At 40.5% G+C, this 23,377-nt stretch overlaps 1 protein-coding gene across 1 annotated transcript in view; it reads right to left on the reverse strand.

The window, feature by feature from the left end:
* LOC136864052 (uncharacterized) overlaps positions 1-23,377 on the reverse strand; it is a 218,510-nt gene that overhangs the window by 115,141 nt on the left and 79,992 nt on the right. Inside the window, exon 3 of the mRNA XM_067140582.2 lies at positions 18,335-18,454. The gene's annotated coding sequence lies outside the window, so the exon portion shown is untranslated. The remainder of the gene's footprint in view (positions 1-18,334; positions 18,455-23,377) is intronic.

Consider the following 23,377-nt stretch of genomic DNA (forward strand, 5'->3'; position numbering starts at 1 on the left):
ATCTTCTGAGAAAGTAGAGAATTAATAGAATAGATAAAGTTCAACCTTCCTCCAGAAGAGGAGTTTCAACTGGCGCAACTTTTAAATAAACAGAGTAGAGGTGTACCGCCCGGTACAGACCTCCCCCCCCCAAAAGTTCCTCCAAGGGGTAACACAGAAGAACATAAGCTTTGTTTCCAAAATAAGGTCCAAGTTTTGATGTTGATATTAAGATTAATTGCGGAAGCATTTATAAGATTTTAGTAATTTGGTTGGTTGCAATTTCAAAATTTTGTTGTTGCCGGTGCAGTAAAGTTTTTATGTTTGTAGAATTTGTATTTCTGAAGATAAACTTTTACTACTTAAAGGTGAAGAAAAATTTTGCAATGTCCGCCAAATATTGTTGTTAAATTCCCAAATGTAATTATTGCTTATGGTGACTGTCCATGTAGTTGATGTAGATTGAGTCGGATGGCCAGACCGGCCGTTGCAGCTTGCGTCCAACGGAGGCCGCTCGGACCCCTCAAGTACCCTGAGATACCGCTCGCCCGCACTATGAGGGGAGCAGAGGTGTTGAAGTACGCCGCGCCCGCGGTGAACAGATACAGGCTGCGGGCATGTAGCAGGTCGTGCGCCACACATCAGCCTTGGCCGGGAGGTGAGCTCCGGCTCGCCGTGCACATGTCGTCCTCGCTGGAGAGGAGGGGGCCCATCCCCCTCCCCAGTCGCTGCACGGCGCTGCGCGGCTGCGGGGGCGCTGAAACATTAAAGCTAGGCGGCAGAATTGTGTTGGACAATCATTTTCTTTGAGGGTACAGGCTTGTAGAGAGAGTGAGGGGCCAGCGGCGTGCAGATATTCATGGTATTCATTAAGCCACTGTGTAGAGTGGAGCAGGAGACGGGAGCGTGGTAATGGCCGTGGCAAAGACAGGATGGCAGTTTAATGGGTCGGGGCAGGTTTCACAAACATGCTTACATAAGAAACAAAATCCTATAGAAGGGGCAGAATGCCTTAAAAGTGAAACTCAAAAAAAAATATAACCTTCATATCCTTTCAAAATAATATGAAGCAAGTTAACACAGAAATTACACCGGTTTCACCTGGGACAGGTGAACCCTAAATATCCTCTCGGTGGCTGGATTACTTAGCAATAAGGTAACCGGCGTAAGAAAATCGAGAATGATACAAGGCCCATGAAATCTGGGGGCAAGCTTGCCCGCGGGAACAAAATTTTTGACCATAACCTGGTCACCTACCTTCAAGGTGGTGGGTCTCCGTCCACGATCATACCTTTCCCTAACCTTTTCATGAGACACTTTAAGATTAGCTTTAGCCTTCTTCCAAAGATCTTTAATGTTGTCCGGATCTATTGTCTCGGGCAGAATGTCATTCAGAGACCAGAGGTTAGAGAGCGGCGTGTTGGGAACGAACTTAAACATCAAAGAAGCTGGAGTAAATTTGTGAGATTCATGAACCGCCGAATTCAAAGCAAAAGCTAACCAATGCAGGGACGTGTCCCACCTACAATGATCTTCATGATGATAGGCAATAAGTGCGGACCTGAGATTGCGGTTAACCCGTTCAGCCAGAGATGGTTGAGGGTAATAAGCAGATGTAGTTACATGGACAAGTCAAAACAGAATTTACGAAACAGATTTGATGTAAAAGCTTTAGCATTATCAGATACAATGTATTGGCACGGACCAAAAGAAGCAAAAATAGAATTTAGGCAAGTAATGGTGGACTGAGCGGTAGCCAGCTTAGTCGGAAATAACCAGGAAAATCTTGTGAAACCATCTACACACACAAAGATGAACTTGTTGGCATTACCCTTTGACTGGGGGAAGGGTCCCACATAATCGATATACAGGCGTTCCATGGGGCGCGACGCTTGATGAGAAGACAAAAGGCCTACTTTAGTGGACATGGTGGGTTTACTGATCAAACAAGATTTACAAGCTTTTACAAGTTCTCGAATTTCACCGTCCATACCTTTCCATATGAACATTTCACGAATCTTTTCACGAGTTTTAAAGATTCCAAGATGCCCCCCCAATGGGGTCTCATGATAGTATTTGAAGATCATAGGTACAAGAACCGCTGGAACAACAACTTTCATCAACTTATCATGCCTCGAAGGGCAACATAGAACACCATTCCTCAGAACATAAGGGACAACATGTTCCCCAGAAGAAAGGGTTTCCATTATAGGAGCCAGCGTCGGATCTTCACGTTGGTATTTCTCAATATCCCTAAAAAGCATGGGAGCACCTGTTAAGATGGCATTAACACCAGATAGTATGGACTCGGAAGGTGATGAACTATCGACCGGTTCGTGGGTCTCGACGTCGTTATGAAACATACGGCTGAGTCCATCAGCAACAACATTTTCGGTACCTCTGATATGTCGTACATCAAATTGGAAGGCAGAAATACGGATGGCCCAACGGGCTATACGACCAGTACGACGCGGCCTACCTAAGACCCAGCTTAAGGCTTGATTATCTGTCTCCAGGTCGAATTTGACATGTTCCAGATAGAGACGGAACTTTTCTAAGGCGAATAAGACTGCCAACCCTTCGAGCTCATAGATGGAATACTTGGCTTCTTGAACCGATAGAGTCCTAGATGCATAGGCGATGGGACGCCTCCCTAGTTCAGTCTCTTGAAGAAGGACTGCAGCTACAGCTGACGACGACGCGTCCGTCTGGACGATGAATTTCTTCGAGAAATCAGGCATAGCAAGTACAGGGGCATTACAGAGAGCTAATTTAAGATCTTCGAAAGCGGCTTGTTGAGAAGGTCCCCACTCGAATTTGATGCCTTTCCTACGAAGAAGGTTTAAGGGCGCCGCTCTATTAGCGAAGTTAGGAATAAACTTCCTGAAGAAATTCACCATACCAATGAATCTAGCGATACCTTTGATGTCCTTAGGAGGTTTAAAATCACGGATGGCCTGTGTTCTAGAATGATCGACTGCTACACCATCAGGTGACACAATATGCCCTAGGAATGACATAGAGGGCTTAGCAAAGGCAACCTTGGACAACTTAACAGTTAACCCAGCCTTACGAAGGCGATTGAGAACTTCTCGCAAATGATCTAGATGTTCTTCAAAGGTTTCGGAAAATACGACGACATCATCCAAGTAGTGATATAAGTACTCAAATTTGATGTCGGAAAAGACCCTATCTAGTAGCCTAGTGAGCACAGCTGCCCCCGTGGGGAGCCCGAAAGGCACGCGGTTGTATTCATATAAATTCCAGTCCGTGGCAAACGCTGTAAGATGTTTAGACTCTTCGGCAAGGGGAATTTGATTATAGGCCTGATTCAAGTCCAAGATGGTGAAGAACTTGGCCTTACGAAACCATGAAAAGCAAGAATGAAGGTCGGGAAGGGGCACAGATTGCAACACCACCTTCCGATTGAGAGCCCTGTAATCAATGACAGGCCTGAAGCCTCCTTGGGGTTTCGGGACTAGAAAAATAGGCGAAGAATACGCTGACTTAGAGGGCCTAATAATACCATCCTTCAACATCTGATCGATGATTTCTTTCAGAGCCTTCATTTTAGGTGGAGATAGCCTATACGGTGGAAAACGGACAGGAATTGAATCCGTGACCTCAATTTTGTATTCAATAAGGTCAGTAACACCAAGAGTATCAGAGAACACCTCGGGAAACGACTGACACAGTTTCCGAATACTATCAGCCTGCTCCTCAGGTAGATGTCTAAGGTCTAACAACATCTCATCCTGGGTAGGCGAAATAGATGAACATGATACAGAATTACACTTTAACAAGGGAATTCTACAATTGGACGCAAATTTGAATATGCACGACCTACCCTGGAGATCGAGCACAAGACCAGTGTGAGAAATGAAGTCCGCTCCCAATATGATGGGGCAAGACAAACGCTTGGCCACAAACAATTTGATCTTCCATGTAAATTTAAAAACCCGAATTTTGACATGTATGGAACCTAGAATTTCTAATGGAGATGAATTAGCCGAAACATATTGAACAGGAGAAGAGACATAGTCAGGGATTTTACAAACAGATTTCAATTTAGAATACCAATCAGCCGAAGTAATGGAACAAACACTGCCTGAATCTAAGAGAGCTGTTATAGGCTCGTTATTTAACTCAATCTTAAGAAAAGGAACAGGTGCGGGGGTATCCGCCGCAATCCTAAGACACTCTTTAGGGCATTCAAAAGATGAATTTGAAGGCTGGTCGTTCTCTGCATTTACAACCTGTTTACTAGGGGCTAAGTCACGGGAAGATGGATTAGTCGGCTCAGCCGACGCCACTAGTCACTTTTTATTATTGGAATAGCTGGAATTTGCACCAGAAGTTGAGCAGGAGGGGGTGCTATTTGAGTTTGGGCAATTCTTGGCGATATGTGAGAAGGCCCCACACTTAAAACAGCCTTGTGATGACCCTACTCCATTCCTTGTCCCACTTGACTTGATCAGAGGACACTTATTCCGCAGATGGTCAGGCGACCCACAAGCATAACATTTACGGGGATTGACTGGTCGGCGAGGTGGAGGCCGAGTGTTACTAAAGGAAGGCGGGGGTTCTTTCGCCACACGCAAGGAATCGGCATACCTAACTCCTTCCGCAGAGACGGCTAATGCTTCCAGTTCAGAGAAGGTTTGCGGGCACGCCGCGAAACACAAATATGACCTGTAGGGTGGTGAAATCCCTTCAACAATAGCTTGCACGATCTGATCCTCAGGGAAGTGGAGAGCAAACACCCTAGTATAAAACTTAATATCTTGGATGAAGTCTGCCAGGTTTTCATCCAAGCGCTGTACCCGATAATAGTATTTCTGAATAAGGGAGGACCTGGCCCTAGCCGGGATGAAGTTAGCTAGCAAATGGGCGTGGAAATCCTCAATAGAAGATTGCTCGGCAATGGCTCTAACTATTTTGTCAGATAGAACACCAATAGCATAAGGATAGATAATTTGCAAAATTTGACATGGGGAAAGAGAAAACACAAGGGCATGATCCTGAAATTCCACTAGAAATCTTAAAAATGAAATTACGTCACTGGTGGTGTTGACGGAAAACTTAGAGATACCTCTAAGCAACATTGCCAATGGATGAGGCAAGCTGCTGAACCCAGGTGACATAGTCGTTAAAGGTTTCAAGGGCAAGGAAGTTAATTCAGAGCGGATGTTACTCAATGACGCACGGCGTTCAGATTCGTTGTTCGATGGGGCAGAGATAGTTTGAGCAGCAACGGTTATCCTATTGACTTCTCCCTGAGGAGGCTCTTCCTCGTTACCTACATTCACCGTGGCGGGTTGATCAGTTTTGGGAGGAGCTTCGCCGGTTAGCAATTGAGTGACCTTATTAGACAATTCAGAAATAGTTTCAAGGAGCGTATTAGCTTGCTTCCTCTGAACGTCATTCACCTTTAGAGACAATAGATCATTAACTCTATTTGCAAAGTGATACAGCCTGCCTTGCACACGCTTAATTTGATTAGGAGATGGATCGTTTTCATCAAAAAAGCTGACTACCGATGCTAGCCCAGTAATATTCTCGACAATCGTGGAAAGAGAGTCGTCAATTTCTTTCTCTCCCAAATTGGGGATGGAAATGGGCAAATCAAGGGACTCTCTAAGCTTGTTAGTGTCTATTGCAACCGTGCCTCCAGATTGAACGTTTCTGATAGTTAACTCATATATCAACTCCTCTTTGCGCAAGTAGTTAAGGAGGAGAACATCGCGAGGGCCGGGCATGATGACAGAACAATTTTGAAAAACTCAAAAAATTCCAGCAACTGAGAAAATTGTTAGAGTTCGAATCAAAGCAATGTTTAGCCGTCAAAAGGGGCTAAATTGAGACCCATTCAACCACGCTCTGCTACCACTTGTTACCGTGTTTTAGCGGTAGTTAAGCATGAAAGAAGGTGCTGGGTGGTGAATAGGTCTCAAGCTACTAAAGAGAAATTAAATTTTAAAATTTAACAAGGTTATATTTTCTTTTCAAAATTAGGTAACAACAAATAGAACAGGTACTTAGTAGCCGAAATACAATTTGAAATGTACAATTACAGGGATTAAAGAATTTGGGCTTCGAGCCCTGAAAACACAATTCTTGAGCAACTAGCTCAACTTTACGATATACCAATTTCAACAAAAGGGGCAGAAGACCCCACTCAAACCCTGGAGCCCTTGCTCCAAATTACACAGCAAAGCCTCCTCGAGGCATACAACTCTCAGTTTTAGAAAAGAGCCACTCGCTCTTAAAGTTAAGCCTCTTCCAGGCCACACCAAACTCAACTTTCAAGTTGTCCTCAAAGGACATATACACAGGGGTAAAATACCCAACCTACTGAGGTCTATTAGGTGAGAAAAGATTAATACATGACCTCTAAAATACAACTTGAGAGGAGGCGAACTTGCACTCCTAATACACTTTGCTTTTAAAACCTAATCTGGCTCTGGGCCACTAACGCAAGGGCTAATCCCATACTACAGAGGTGACTTAGAGAAGAACACTTTACATTACATAAACGAAGAAAAGTTTGAGAAAATAAGTTCACCTCAAAACAAATGTGAGTGGGAGCTCGAGAGGGTTAGCACTCTCTATCCCAATATGTAACTTTACAAGAAAAAGAAGAAAAGAGTAGTTACATTTTAGGAAAAGGTTACATGATGGAAAACGCTTCGAACCCGCCGCGAGAGTTAAACTGCCGACCTAGCAAGAAAAGAAGATATTAATAGGCCATTACCTGGTAGTAGATCGCTGCCGAGGAAAGAGGCGCTTCCCGCCTCCTGCTATGTACTTAATACACTGAAAGATGGAACAGAAGTGGCCCGGAGACCCCAAAATCAGCAGTTTATATCCCCTCGCGGAAGATTCTAGGCGTTAGGGGAAATAAAACACCCTCCCACAAAATCTTTATTGGTTCGGGAAAAGAAACCCCTACATAGAGGAAAAAGAAACACATTATTGGTGGAAAATTAATTAAAGAAATTCGGGATTGGCTAGATCCAAACTAAGGGGAAAAAGAGGGGTATACAGCCAACTTAAACAATAACAGAAAGAAATTTAACAAGAAACAAACTTTTGAAATAAAAATTTCTCCAACAAAATAGTTCTTTGATTTCGCACTAGGTTGCACTATTGTAATTCTTCAGTAGTGTCCTCTAGAAGAGAAAGTTCACACTTCTTACTTCAAGCGAAACAAAAACACATCAAAAGTGACACAGTTCAAAAACTCAAAATTTTCCACGTGGTGACATCTTCTGAGAAAGTAGAGAATTAATAGAATAGATAAAGTTCAACCTTCCTCCAGAAGAGGAGTTTCAACTGGCGCAACTTTTAAATAAACAGAGTAGAGGTGTACCGCCCGGTACAGTAACAAAAGTAGATAAAGGCAACACTACTGTCATAATAGACAAAAATGAGTACATAACCAAAACCAAACAGTGTTTCCAAGATAGTACTTTTCAAATTAAACATAAAGACCCCACCACTAATATCCAAAAAAATCTGAAAATTTTGTTGAAGAATACTCACTTTCTTTTAAACCAACAAGAAATTGCAAAGTTAACTATAATGAACCCTAAACTACTGACCGCAAAAGCATTCCCGAAAATTCATAAAGAAAATGTACCTATGAGACCTATCATAAACTATAGATCTAGCCCAACTTACAAACTGTCGCAGTTTATTCAAACATTCCTGAAAAGGCATTACACACTTTTAGCCAAGAAAACAATACGAAATTCTATAGAATTTTGCAACATTACCAAAAAACTAGAAATCAAGCAGTACCATAGTCTAGCATCACACGATATAACGAACATGTACCCTAACATACCTACGCAAAAAACAATAAAATTAATCGAAAATAATTTAAAAAAGCACAGTAACTTAAGCATCCTAGAAATAGAAGAGTTCATGATTTTACTCGAATTCGCCATTAACAATAATTATTTCAAATTCCATAACACTGTTTACCAACAACAAGGTCTTCCTATGGGATCTCCTGCTTCAGGTATACTGGCAGAAATCTACATTGATCATTTAGAGCACCAAGAAATAAGCAAAATTGAGAACATATTTTTCTGGTGCAGATTTGTAGATGACGTTTTTGTTGTTATAGACAATAGATTCACCAATGAGACAAATATTTTAGAACAGTTAAATAAAATAGACCCACATATAAAATTCACAGTAGAACAAGAAAATGATTGCACCTTGAATTATTTAGATATATCTGTCACTAGACACCACAATCACTTGATATATCAAGTATATAGAAAACCTACTCAAACCTCCAATACAATAAGGAAAGATTCCATCCACCCTAACGCTCACAAAAAGGCAGCTTATCACAGTATGATACACAGAGCATTCAATATACCTCTATCTCAAGAAGAGCTGAAAAAAGAATTAAACACGATTTACGATATAGCCCATCAAAATGGATTTAATAGAGAAATGGTCAATAGAATCATTCAAAAGATAAAATATCAACCCAAATCAAGACTAACCAGAACTAACGACTCCAAGAAGGAATACGTACTTTTTACATTTAATAATACCCATGTTCATTCCATAACCAATATTTTCAAAAAACGCAATCTAAAAATAGCATACAAAACCACACACAACAGTGCTAAAATCTTACATAACGCCAAATCTGTCAATGATAATAATAGGTACAGTTGTTCAGGAGTGTATCGAATGAAATGCGACAGTTGTGAGGCTAGCTATGTCGGACGTACTGGCAGAAACTTCTTTATTCGTTACAAAGAACACATCAACGCCTTAAAGCATAATCATTTTTCGGCTATAGCTCAACATAACGAGGATTATAAGCATAATTTTACAAATATTGAGAACGACATGCAGATTTTAAGTATGATCCCCAAGGGCCCTCTGCTCAATATAACGGAAGAATTTTACATTACTATAGATCAATACGCAAACCCAAATTATAACTTGAACAAAATTACAGATAAAGTTAATATCCTCTTTAATACAGTCATCCCGATTTTAAAAAACACCTACATAAAAATAGTTAAAAAACAGAATCCAATATATATCAAGGAACCTCCCGAAGACACGCCCAGCCATGCTCCACCTCCCCCAATCGCTACCCCTATTGAACCTCCACTTCCCCTCTCTACCAACTCTACCTCACCTTCCCCAATCAATACCCCTCATGCCCCTCCACTTCCCCTCTCCGTTACCGCAAGTACTAGCCCTAGACGTACACGGAGCAGTACACGACGTGCTCCCTAACAGTACACATTCGACCAGTCAACAGGATTATGTAAGTAAACACTTATTCCACACGTTCATTAGACATTCCACTGAGAAAATTCTTATACTTCATTCTTCTCTGTTCTCGCAGATTACTGAATGTCCAACAACAAAACTACAAGGAGGGAGCATCTGCGCCTACTCAATATCTTTTAACGAGATTAGTACCAAGAAAACTAATGATACACCATAATATTTTCATGTTCATTATTTAACATTCTTAATCATATGAACTTAAAAGAAAAACAACATACATAGTTGAATATTCTAGAATGCTTGGTACAAACATATCTGTGAATGTACAAAATTAATAAAATTCCAAAACGTACCACAAGAATCATGTGAACATTTTTTCGTATTTTAATGTATTATTTGATAAATTTTATTACATCCATATCATAGAATGTTCCAGAATGTTTAGTATAAACATACCAATGAATGTATAGAACGATTCACCAATATGGACTGAACTTCAAAGTGTACTTCAAGAACGCCATAAACATTTTACTTGTTGAAATTGTATTTCACCAAATTATCTACTACTCACAAACAGTACCGGTACACTAGAAATTTATGTAACACATACATGTCATAGAATTTTGACGCTTGTTTTTAAACCAGAAGATACATCATATCATTGTATATTTTATATATTGTATATTTTAATCTTATCACTCACATCATGTGACATTCTTCATTAGATTTAGTAATGTTTTTAAAATTATTTTAAGTTAACTTTAGATCTTATGACCAGCTGAAGATGACCTCTGTGAAGGTCGAAACCGGTACTGCTTAGTAACAAGATATAATAAAGTATTGATTAGGTGGACAGTACCCATTCTTTGTGATTATAGATACTAAGTATCAATACGGACATGAAACTGATAGATTACAACTGGGAAATGACGAGACACTGTCCAATTTTTTTACCCGAATGTCTTTAACTTAAGTTAGAGCCTCCCGAGGTGCTAACACTAAGTCTATAACACTCCCTTCTGAATCGACAATGTAAGTTTCCCAATTCATCCCCCAACCAGCCACCATTTCAAAATATATTATTCATCTATCGTGCATCTTTCCAGTGATTCCTCTCCATTCTTGCTGCACTCTTTGTCTTTACTTCTCCATCCTTCTATTAATATTTCATCATTTCTCTCTTGTATAATGGATTAATTTCACCCACCCTTGCATTGAAAACTCCCATTATAATATAATTCCTGGTTATTCATTCCTTAATTTAAGCTGGTTTACTATATGATCTTCATAGAAGTTTTTTTCTCAAAAGGTGACCCCGATGGATGGTTGCAGCCGAAACCTATGAAAAAATCCCTCCTACTCTTGATTTCCTTTATTTCTTTTCACCCAAATTATTTCCTCAAATCTTGATTCCCACAGCTCTTCCACATTACATATTTAATCTTTTATGATCACTGATATCTGCTATATCTTGCTGGAATCCTACAATATGAGCTTCAGTGGAATAAACTTTCCTAAACCCAAACTGCCTTCTATCAAACCAGCTATTAATTTTGCAAACATGTCTAATATAATCAGAAATAATGATTTCCCAAAGCTTACATGCAATGCACGTCAAACTGACTGGCCTGTAATTTTCAGCTTTATGTCTATCACACTTTCCTTTATACACAGGGACTACTATAGCAACTCTCAATTCATTTGGTATAGCTCCTTCATGCAAACAATAATCAAATAAGTACTTAAGATATGGTACTATATCCCAAACCACTGTCTTTAGTATATCCTCAGAAATCTTATAAATTCCAGCTGCTTCTCTAGTTTTCAACTTCTGTATCTTACTGTAAATGCCAGTGTGATCATAGGTAAATTTTAATACTTCTTTATAGTATTAGTCACCTCCTCTATCTGGACATTATCCTTGTAACCAACAATGTTTACACATGGCTGACTGAAAACTTCTGCCTTTTGAAGATCCTCACATGCACACTCCCCTTGCTTTGTGTATCCTAACATCACAAAATAAGAAGCTCTCACTCGAAAACAATTGGTCTAAGCGCAGGGTAATGGAGACTCCAATTTTCGGAGAAACCACACCTTTCAAGACGTTAAAATCTATAAATAAATTCCTCCACTTATCTAGTGATGTCCCTGAAACTGCTGGTGATAAACTTAGAAAAGTAAGGCCTGTTCTTGATTTACTTTCAGATAGATTTCAAAAGGTCTATGTGCTTGGAGAAAAGGTGTCTATAGATGAAAGTCTGATGAAGTTCAAGGGTAGGCTTTCATACATACAATATAAACCATCAAAGAGAGCCAGGTTTGGTATCAAAATATATAAGGTGTGTGCATCTGATAATGGGTACTGTTGGGAACTTCAAAATTTATACTGGGAAGGAGAATGGCAAGGAAGTACCTACAGTGGGATTACTTTCAAGTGAAAAAGTAGTTATGGAAATATATGGAGAGCTTTTGGATTGCTGGAGAACGCTGTTCATGGACAACTGGTACAGTTCACCAACATTATTCAGAAATCTACTGGATGATAAGACTTATGTTGTTGGTACAGTGAGACCAAATAGGAAGTTCATGTCCAAGGAACTCAGCAGCACAAAGCTGAAAAAGGGGGAACTCACCTTCGTTTCCAGTAATGGGGTTTTGGCTGTGAAATGGGTAGACAGAAAGGTGGTACACATGCTCTCTACACAACATAGCAAGTCAGATTACCTTGAAGTGGTAAAGTATGATGGCAAGAAGTAGTTCAGACCCAATCTTGTTGACTACAACTGTGGAATGGGTGGTGTTGATTCCCATGACCTGAGACTTGCATCATTCACCTTGATGAGGCAGTATGTAAAAGGATACAAAAATTTATACTTCTACATACCAGACATGACACTTCTGAATTCCAACATCATTCATCGCCTCCTCAACCCTGACAAGAAGTGAGTAGGCTTTACCAGCTTCCGGATCAATTTGGCCGAACAGCTGTTGGCAAGTGTGACCTTGCCTGAGTATCCAAAATGAGGAAACCCAAGCCCTGTGGATACACCACTGAGACTTCCGGGGAGGCGATGGGGACACTTTCCAACCAAAATACCCCCAACAACAAAGAAGGTTATCCCATCACGGAGATGCAAAGTCTGTGTGACACAGGGTCTGAGGAAGGAATCTTCATATGAATGCCACCGGTGCAAGGTAGTGCTGCACGTAGATGACTGTTTTATGATCTACCGTACACAAAGACTTTACAAAGTACATCTGACAGTAATTTGGATATTTCCTCTCATTAACCCGTAGAGCGGGGCTTGCTGCTCCAGCCGCACTTCAAACTCTGCGCTAGGGTGGGCGATGCGGCTCCGGAGGTGCGAGTGTTTTTATTTTTTTCTTATCTTCAATATTAGGCGCGAGCCTTGAAACTTTCCTCACATGCTTTGGAAGGTGCTGCCATCTCTATTATTTTTTTGAACTACGTAGTAAGAATGGTATTGCGACAGGGAATCCCCTTTCTGTTTCATTCGTATTTGTTCAGTGCAAAAATCGCTTAAGCGCCGCATCACATTCAGCCCGTGCATTCGTCAGTAGGCCGCATGACTGGCCCTGCGCTGTACTAAGTTCGCGATAAATAGAGGCTTCAGTGTGTTCCTTTTGCGTTTTTGAAATGTGTTAGAGTTTTATTTTGTTTTATATCGTATTACAGTATGTTTAAAAGGGCAAGGGATATTCCAAGTGATTGTACCATTCGTGATATCCTTGAAAATAGAGAAGATGAAAGTTGTAGTGACTTCAGCTCAGAAAGTGACGATGAATCTCCGTTATTAGTAAATATTCCGGGAAGTAGCTTTTCTAGTAGTGTTCCAAGACCGGTTCAATCGGTGCGGAGTTCGAGTTCCAGTAAAAGCAGTGAAACTGAATCTGCGAATGACGGTAATCCTGCTGCTGTACAGGGTGAATGGGATGTGCGGGGTTGTAAGCGAGCAAGATTTCCAATAAATTACAATGCTGGAATCCAGGGTGAACTTTTACATAAGAAACAGCCCGAAGAAATTTACGAATTTTTTATAGATGACGGACTTTGTGATCTTATTGCACAGCAAACAAATCTGTATGCTCAGCAAACAATTACCTCGAATTCGTTGATGGCAAAAGTGAAAAGAAGAAGTTGTGAGAGAGACTGGGTACCCACTAACAAAAATGAAATAAAACTTTTTTTTTGGAATCTTATTACTGCAGGATATTGTTCAGAAGCCGAAATTAGTCCATTACTTTTCTCGTAATAAACTGTTAGCTACTCCTGTATTTTATGAAATTATGTCTGAGAAACGATTTTTCCTTTTACTTAAATTTTTGCATTTTGCGGACAATGAAACGTATAATAGACAGGTTCACCCCAAATTGTATAAAGTAAAGCCAGTTCTAGATGACCTATTATCAAAATTCAGAACCGCATATACTCCAGATGATCGCCTATCTATCAATGAGAGACTGTTATTGTGGAAAGGTAGACTGGGATGGAAGGTATACATACCAAAGAAACGGTCGCGCTTTGGTATGGAATCTTATAAGTTATGTGAAGCAATATATGGGTATGTGTGGAACCTCCTATGGTATACGGGGAAGGAAACTGATCTGGTAAACGAAGTTTGTGGAATAGATATTTCCGAGTACACTAAGCCTTCCAAAGTTGTATTTACACTGGCTGAAGGTCTGCTAAATAAAGGTTATCTAATAGCTGTGGATAATTACTACAGTAGTCCGGAGCTATTTGACCTGCTCCATGACCTTCAGACAGATGATGTAGGCACCGTAAAACCAAACAGAAAAAATCTCCCAAAAGATGTTATGGGGAAGAAACTAAAAAAGGGGGGAGTTGCGTTTGCTTATCGTAACAAACTCATTGCTCTCAAGTGGAGAGACAAGAGGGATGTATGTATGCTACGTAGCATACATGATGCCAAAATGCGCACTGTGAAAAACAGGAAAGGGGACACAGTAGAAGAGCCTGTCATGTGTATAGATTACAATGACTCAATGGGTGGGGTCGATTTATCTGATCGGTGTATGGTCCCGTACAGTACAGCCCGAAAGCGAATCAAGAAATTCTACCAAAAGATTTTCAGGTACTTGTTGGACATAACAATGTTCAATTCCTTCGTTATTTATCAAAAACATGGAGGAAAATTCACTCACTTACAATTTCGTATGCACGTTATCCAGAAGCTTTTTGACAAGTATGATAAATCAACCCCTGCTGAAGCCCAGCCAGTCAGATCAGTAGTGTCACTGTCAAATGACCCTTTGGATCAATTCTCGGGAAGGCACTTCCCGGATTTCAATGCCCCCTCAAAGACGAAACCCATTGCAAGCAAGAGATGTGTTGTTTGCAATGCAAATAATAAAAGAAAGGAGACACAGCACTGCTGCAAAATCTGCGATGTAGCACTGTGCCCGGTTCCTTGTTTCGGAGTGTACCACACCGCTAAAGTGTGAAATGAGAGGCGTCCACTGCACGTGTATTGTGAATATTGTTCCTAATTGTGTAAATTCGTGTATGTGCGTGTGTGTAGACAGTGACGGCGATTGGGGGATAAAGAAATTAGAAACAAAATGGTAGGACCTACATTTGAACTGTGAATTTAATTTCTTTTTTATACGACTAAAATACAATAAAAATGTTATTTTTCCCCAAAATGTGGAGGAACACTACCGCTAACCGCTCCCCCCCCCCCATTGTCACCGCCACTGCGTGTGTGGATATATAGCGAAAATCTCTGAGTGAAATTAGTGACTCGGCAGTTTTATATCCAGAACAAGAGAAGAAAGTAGATATTCGGTGAGTACATTTTTCTCTGATCATTTTTATATTCTTCAATAGTGTAATAATAGTACAGTATAACAATATATTATAGTGCTTGTGGGACTACAATGACAGTTTGATTCGTACATGTTTACTGCTTATGTACAAGTTTCGGAAAGTAACTATTACAATGCCCATAAGAGAAAAAACGGGAAATATGAGACTTATACGTTTGTTGCACTAAAAAACGTCGTGTTTAAAAATCATTCTTTATCGTGAATATGCGGTGCAGTATCAAAATTAATGTGTCTTATTGTCACAAAATACAAGTAATATTAGATAGATACATGTCGGGTTGCATAAATCCAAGTATTTAAAAAAAAAAAAAATGATGAAAACACCTCCCCACCGTAGTGTGTAAAGAGGAAGAGCTCGCTCCCCACTTAACGGGTTAAGTTGCTGTAAAACAAGCTTTTTGTGTCTGTGATAATATCATGTAAAGTAATGAAAATAAATGGCAGTGAAGTACCTACAGTGGGATTACTTTCAAGCTTAGCAGTAATAAGTTCAATTAAATGGTATGTGAATGGGTTAATGAAATATCTGAAAATAATTTTTTCTGAGTCTATAATTCCAATAATTGCCAACTATTATGATTAAAAATTCAACAAGCATCACATTAGTAATCGTTCACATGCATCTTACAAATTCTCCCACCCCTCTCTCCCTTCGCTACCCCTCCCTTTCACCTTACCACTTCCTCTCATTGCCTCGAGCCACAACCTCCACCAAGCTCTTAAAACATTGCCAGCTATTAACTGCCGCACTCAGATTGGAACATCAATTACATTCGTTTTTCTTCATCCATCTTTCTATTAGCTTTTCCAACTCCTGTTTTTTAGTCTCTTTATACATATCCTATCACATGCATCGTTCAGTGGGTTGATCAATATAACTTTATATTTCCACAAAACAACTAGGATATTCGTTAAAGAAAACCTCCCTCGCTTAGCAATAATAGGACATCATTATGTTCGATAAAAATAGAAGAACAGTACTTTATAAGGGAATATTATTTTTGGAAAAAATGAGATAATATATGGGTGGACAGGAGGAGGAGGAGGACATAACATCTTACCTTAATGCCTGGTCATTCTTTACACACCCTGCTTCAATTTTTTCCCTGCATTTTGTTTCTTAACATCATGCCTACCAAACTTATGTTAGATGGGATTCTTAGCTGTCTCACAGGCACATACAGATTTTGTCTAATTATTCCTTCCTTCTGGGAACTTAGTTTCGACACAGAAGGCTTACTGAAAATCCTTGAAGAGCTGACAAATATAAATGTTATATTCAAAGAAATAATTCATAATTGTCTGACTTTGAAAATTTGATCAATTGTGGATCTGTTTGGTTGAAAACTACACTGACAGTCACCCAAAATCCACACAGCAAGCGGTATCAGTCTCCCAGCCAAAATTTTGATGAATGTCTTGCACACCACACTCAGCAATACAATGCCTTTGTAGTTACCAAATCATGTCTTCTTATGTATGAGGCTGATTATAGTGGTATCTGTTCATGTTCCTGAACATTGCAGATTAGCTGATGCATACAACTAACTAGATGGTTCCTTCCATTCTTCAACATTTGTGTGGTGATATCATCTATCCCTGGGGCTTTGTTATTTCTGGGATTTTTTAGCAGCTCTCACTTCTTGTATCATTAAGGTTTCCTCATTACTGTCCTCCAGTTGGTCTTCACTTACTTCTCCATCCAATTCCATTCCACATGGACTGAGTAATTCCTTAAAATGTTCTGTCCACCCATATCTCATTTTTTCCCATGAACAATATTCTCTTATAAAGTACTGTTCTTGGTTGAAAGACTTTCCTTACATTTTTCTCTCCCAAACAGACATTCCTAACTTCGTTTTTCCTATCTTGCTCCTTAAGTTCTGCAATCCAATTCCTGTCATTAGCCCCTTTTCTTCTGCCTACAGTTTCCATCAGCCTCCATTCTCTTCCATTTATATTCCTCCACATTAGCTCTTGCTTACCTGTCAAGAATTCTCTCTCTCATCCTTCATTTCTCTTCTTTACTTCCTTCCTATACTGAATGTCAAGCCATCCAGCTTCTTGTGTCCCTTCAATATAAAGAACCTCCCAAGTTACCTTATGCAACATTTTGTTAATGATCTTCCACTTCCTACCAACATCTGCCTTTTGCCAACTCAGGCATCTTTCTTGAAATTGGGTATCCATCTTCATCTTTGTTTGGATTTTCTCTGGTATTCTTTTATCCCTTTTAAACTTTCCAATATCATATCTAGAAGGTGCATCTCTTCTTTCAGCCCTATATGTAGCAAATGCCTTTCAGTACCCAACATGAATTATGTAGTGATCTGAGTCAAAATCTGTAAGAGATGCCTCAGACGTTCTGGAAGCAGAGAGTTGCCATAGCAATGTATGTATCAATTTCTCCTGTTGGTTGTACATCCTCCCTGGTTTTATAACTGCATGCTCTTACAAATAACACAAGTCATGAAAATATTTCTCCCATCTGCCTCTTATTTTTATTCACCTGGTGTTGTCAATATTCATCTTGTCATCGTCATCCTTTATAATCTTAGGTCCAAGTAGATAGGCAACCAGGAATTCCATTTAAATTTTGAACAAAGGAGAGATGAAGGTATGCAATAAATAAAGATGATGTCAAACAAGGCAGAATTTATACTGAATTTGTTTTGTGAAACTTGAGTTACTAATAGCACTAAATGAAATGTGTACTTGCTGGCAGCATGAAGTTGACTGATGACAAGGTCTTGGAATATGTTATTTACTTTCAGTTAAACAAACAAAAGTGACAAAACAATTCACAGTTGATGTTCCTTGTCGGCAATTTAACATTTTTTACAGAATTTAGAAATTATGTTCCAGTTGGATTATAACAGATGTGATGCAAGGAAAGAATTATCTTGTGTGTCATCTTTGGGAATTTTATGAACAATACAAACTTACATGTATAGCAAATCTCTACCAATAGATACTATACCATCATATGGTCTTCAGCTGTCCTACTGTATATTACTCTTTATCATGAAGACATTATACAAACTCACAGGTACCATGGCTATAAGTATCCAACGTAGTGCAGAATCATATTTTACAAGGGGCCAGAAATGTCTAAAAATAAAAATACTGCACTTACCCTTAATTATAAGCTATAAATTTCATGTAATATCATTTACTTGTCAATTTATACTTGTAAAGCACTTACCCTTTTCAGTTTTAAAGATGAAATGAGATATAGTAGGTTTCAATGTATGAAGCAAAACAGACTTGTGGTATAACTACAAGGAGCATTGTTGCTTCTTTTAAAATATTCCGTGTCATCCATCTGAAAAAGAATTAAAATAAGAATGAAGTGACTTCATACATATATATTTTTTTTTTACAATTGGCTTTACGTCATACCAACACAGAGAGGTCTTATGGCGACGATGGGACAGGAAAGGGCTAAGAGGGGGAAGGAAGCGGCCATGGCCTTAATTAAGGCATAGCCCCAGTATTTGTCTGGTGTGATAATAAGAAACCATGAAAAACCATTTTCAGGGCTGCCAACATTGGGGTTCGAACCCTCTATTTCCCAAATGCAAGCTCACAGCTGCGCGTCCCTAACCGCACCGCTAACTCACTTTTAAGATCACAGACATACATGAAATTACTTCACAAATAGAAAAGTGCACCTGACCATTTGTGGCACAACTGTGACAAGAAATGTGTATTGAGGATGCCCACAAGACTCTGCTTGTAGCCCGGGTCTCTGGAACATACTCTATGATGATATTCTTAAACAGAAGCTTCCCGATAATTGTTCGCTAACTGCTTATGCAGATGATGCATTACTACTAGTTAGGGGTAGAACAACAAATACATTAACATCTGCAGCAAATGAAGCACTCGACATACTCGACCAAGAAAAGGAAATTTGAGACACCAGTGATTAAACTAGACTGCCAAAAATTAGATATTGTAGATAGCATGACATATCTAGGAATAATCTTAGACAGCAAACTTTTATTTAGACCGCACTTTCAACATTTGGAAACAAAAGCAGCCAAATTGTATAAGAGCCTAACAATGGTAGCACAACCCACCTGGGGACTAAACTCGGAAATTTTGAAGATTATATATCGTGGAGCTGTTGAACCAATGATGCTTTATTGTGTCACTGCTTTCGAACATGTTCTGCATAAAAAAATGGGCCCAACAGAAATTGTCTCAAATTCAAAGAGGTTTCGTGTTACGCATCACACGCGCTTACCGTACAATATCGACAGACGCCACCCTTATTATTTCTGGTATAGAACCTCTGCATCTCACAGGACTCAGCATGTCAACTTCTGTCAACTGTAAGAAGAACAGAATACATCCGCGGGATTTGGAAGGAGTGGAACTTGAACTTCCTGCACATCATACTGCCGCCGGACATCCAGCAGATTATATGAGCTCTGTATTTGACCAACCATGTACCAGAGATCACAGCCATTCAATATACACAGATGGTTCTTGCATTTCCAGCAGCGGAACACTAGTGGGCTGCGCCTTCGTGGTATATGAGGGTGAAGACGAAGTTCATTCGGAGAAAATAAAACTAAAGGAATACCATTCCGTGTTTCAAGCCGAGCTGCTTGCAATATTGAAAGCAGTCGAGTGGTGCATAAACAAAAATACGTGTGGGACTATTCTTAGTGACTCACAAGCGGCGCTGAACTCCAAAAAAGATAAATACAACTTACACAATTTGGCAGTACTTGTAAGAGAGAATATATCAAAGTACATATCATATATGTTTCGGTTGGGTGCGAGATCATTCCGCAATAAAAGGGAATGAAAGAGCTGACCAATTGGCCAAAGAAGCTTGTAATTCTAACTTGTCAGAGAGTTATACTAAATGCCCAATTTCTTTTGTCAAAAGAACCGTAAAGGATGAAATGCTCTCTAGCTGGAATGAACTGTGGTTAGCAAGTAAAAATGGCTCAGTAACCAAAGACTTGTTTTTTCCAAATGTATATAGTAGCTGGGATGTAAATATACAGGGTGTTAGGTGTATACGTGCAGATATTAAGCTAGTCGGCTAAGAAAAATACATCTCATAATATATGCTATGTACTTTTTACCTTGTCCTATTAGTTTGCCCATAACTGAGCCAAATATTTCAGGACCTAATGTGTTTTGAACGGCCGTAGCAGGATACGCCGGTGATGTCATTCTCTCCACGCGTAGCGGAAGTACAGTAGCCGAGTATAGGGCTTGTTGAACCTGTTTCTTATCGCAGGCCAACACATGTTGTTGTGCACTTCCCCTAAAGGCTTGGCAAGTAGAAGAGGATGACTCACGTGCCAGGTCACTTGCTGTACTCGAAAACCGGTGTAGGGTACTCTGTGTGAAAAGTACACAGAATCCTTACAGCGACGTCGAAGATCCGTACAAGCACATACGTGCGAATCAAGTGTTGTGTATTTGTGTGCGATTTTTAAGACGTCAATGGCATTTCTCAGTGATCCAAGCTGACAAAATTAAAGGAAATGGTTAATAAGTAAATGAAATATGGGCGCAACATTTCTGTGCTGTTATTGCGACAGTCTACGATGAATTTCTGACAATAGACAATGCGGGTTGTCTATGCTTATTCATAAACTTTTTAGGTCATTGAAAGGACGGTGGACACTGAAAGAAAAGGCTATAAGTATTCAGTGAAATTGTTATTAATGAGGCAAATTTCAAAAACCGTAGTTGCATCCATCGTGAACATTGCTCGAAGGAAAAAGACCTACTGTGGAATTGCCGCCGGGCATTTCTAATAGAAGGCTTATTCTTCTTTTTCCTAATCTGTTTACCCTCCAGGGTTGGTTTTTCATGGGACTCAGCAAGGGATCCCACCTCTACCGCCTCAAGGGTGCGTGAGACATTGGATCGGGGATACAACTGGGGAGAATGACCAGTACCTCACCCAGGCGGCCTCACCTGCTATGCTGAACAGGGGCCTTGCGGGGGTATGGGAAGATTGGAAAGGATAGACAAGGAAGAGGGAAGGAAGCGGCCGTGGCCTTAAGTTAGGTACCATCCCGGCATTTGCCTGGAGAAGGGGGTACTATGGGAAACAACTTTCAGGATGGCTGAGGTGGGAATCGGACCACCTCTACTCATTTGACCTCCCGAGGCTAAGTGGACCCCGTTCCAGCCCTCGTACCACTTTTCAAATTTCTTGTCAGAGCTGGAAATCGAACCCAAGCTTCGGGGGTGGCAGCTAATCACACTAACCACTGCGCACCACAGAGGCGGACGGAAGGCTTATTACTGAACAGTAAGTACCGATAGGTAAAATGATGACTGTAATGGACCCGTTTAATTAGAACTTCCGTAAAAATAATATTACTACTACTACTACTACTACTACTATCTTTACGTTCCACTAACTAATTTTCACGGTTTTCGGAGACGCTGAAATGCCAGAATTTTTTTATCGCAGTATTTTTTAATGCAAATAAATCTACAGACACGAGACACGTATTTGAGCACCTTCAAATACCACCGGACTGAGCCAAGACCAAGCCTCCCAAGTTGGGTTCAGAAGGCCAGCACTTTACGCAGTGCTGCACCAATCATCTTGCCGGGCTGAGTGGCTCAGACGGTTGAGGCACTGGCCTTCTGACTCCAGTCTTGACAAGGTGCTCAAATACGTCAGCCTTGTGTCAGTAGATTTACTGGTACGTGAAGAACTCCTATGGTACTAAATTCCTGCAAATCCGCGTCTCCGAAAACCGTGAAAAGTAGTTAGTGGGACGTAAAGCCAATGACATTATTATCATCATCTTACCTGCACAGTTCATAGGGGTATCTTACCTGGAGTTCCTCATAGGTACGTTATTAGAGCTTTCAGAGGACGCTCCGTTTCGACTACGCCGAAACATGTGGTTTTTACACGATGGTCCACCACCTGATATAAGCCGCTTACTGCGTGATCATTTGGATCAGTCCTTTGGTCTATGGCGAATAGGACGACATGGACCCATCAATTGGCCTGCCAGATCTCCAATGGATATTACGGAAGACTGGATTCGGAGAAGTGATTTTCTTTTGTTAGTTGCTTTACGTCGCACCAACACAGAGAGGTCTTATGGCGACAATCGGACAAGAAAGGCCTAGGAATGGTAAGAAAGTGGTCGTGCCCTTAATTAAGGTTCAACCCCCGCAATGCCTGGTGTGAACTTGGGAAACCACGGAAAACCATCTTCAGGGCTGCCGACATTTGGGTTCGAAGCCCCAATCTCCCGGATGCGAGGTCACAGCTGTGCGCTCCTAACCGCATGGCCAACTCGCCGGGTACGGAGAAGTGAAGCCTGCAGAGTAGTCCAGGGAGGTCACTTGAACAATTGCTACGTGTTTCACATTGGTATGTCAGATGTTACACCATTTCTGCAGCGTATTGAGTTGGGAGTTCAGTTCTCAATCGATGTAGTATTTTGAGTCTCGATAGTTCGATATTCTCATAAATCCGAGCAGAAAAATTGAAGTACCGGTAACAAAAATTATAAATCTAGAGTTTCGGTTCGCGATTGCCTTGTACGTGGCGCAAGCTGAACACAACACACGGAAGACGTGCTTGTTAAAACGCTAGATATTGACCTTGAACACAGCATGGCAGTTCTTCATTCTACACTGTACTGGTTTGGGTACATTGCGTGTGTGTGTCTGTTGATGTGCATGTTTGATGTTTATACACAAAACCTGTTTGTCACACTTTGTCCTCTAGTGCTAACCACAATACGAAGATACACCTGACTCATCGCAAAGAGACCTGGTTCTGGTCTTACACATACTATCCTGTAGTAAACTACTGCGAGCGATGTAGGCACGGGTGAAGTACATTTCATCTTGTTTCCTCCTACACCACGCATATTTTACTATTTTCTTCCCTGCCTTTCAGCTCCTAATGACTTGTTAATAATAATACCGGTAATGTTATTTGCTTTACGTCCCACTAACTACTCTTACTGTTTCTGGAGGCGCTGAGGTGCTGTAATTTAGTCCCGCAGGAGTTCTTTTTACGCGCCAGTAAATCTACCGACACGAGGCTGACTTATTTGAGCATCTTCGAATACTATCGGACTGAGCCAAGATCGAGCCTGCCAAGTTGGGGTCAGAAGGCCAGCGCCTCAACCGTCTGAGCCACTCTGCCCGGCAGCAAAAAATATTATTATTATTATTATTATTATTATTACCGGGCGAGTTGGCCGTGCGGTTAGAGACGCATGGC

The sequence above is a fragment of the Anabrus simplex genome, chromosome 2, assembly GCF_040414725.1.
Source record: "Anabrus simplex isolate iqAnaSimp1 chromosome 2, ASM4041472v1, whole genome shotgun sequence".
NCBI classification, from domain to species: Eukaryota; Metazoa; Arthropoda; class Insecta; order Orthoptera; family Tettigoniidae; genus Anabrus; species Anabrus simplex.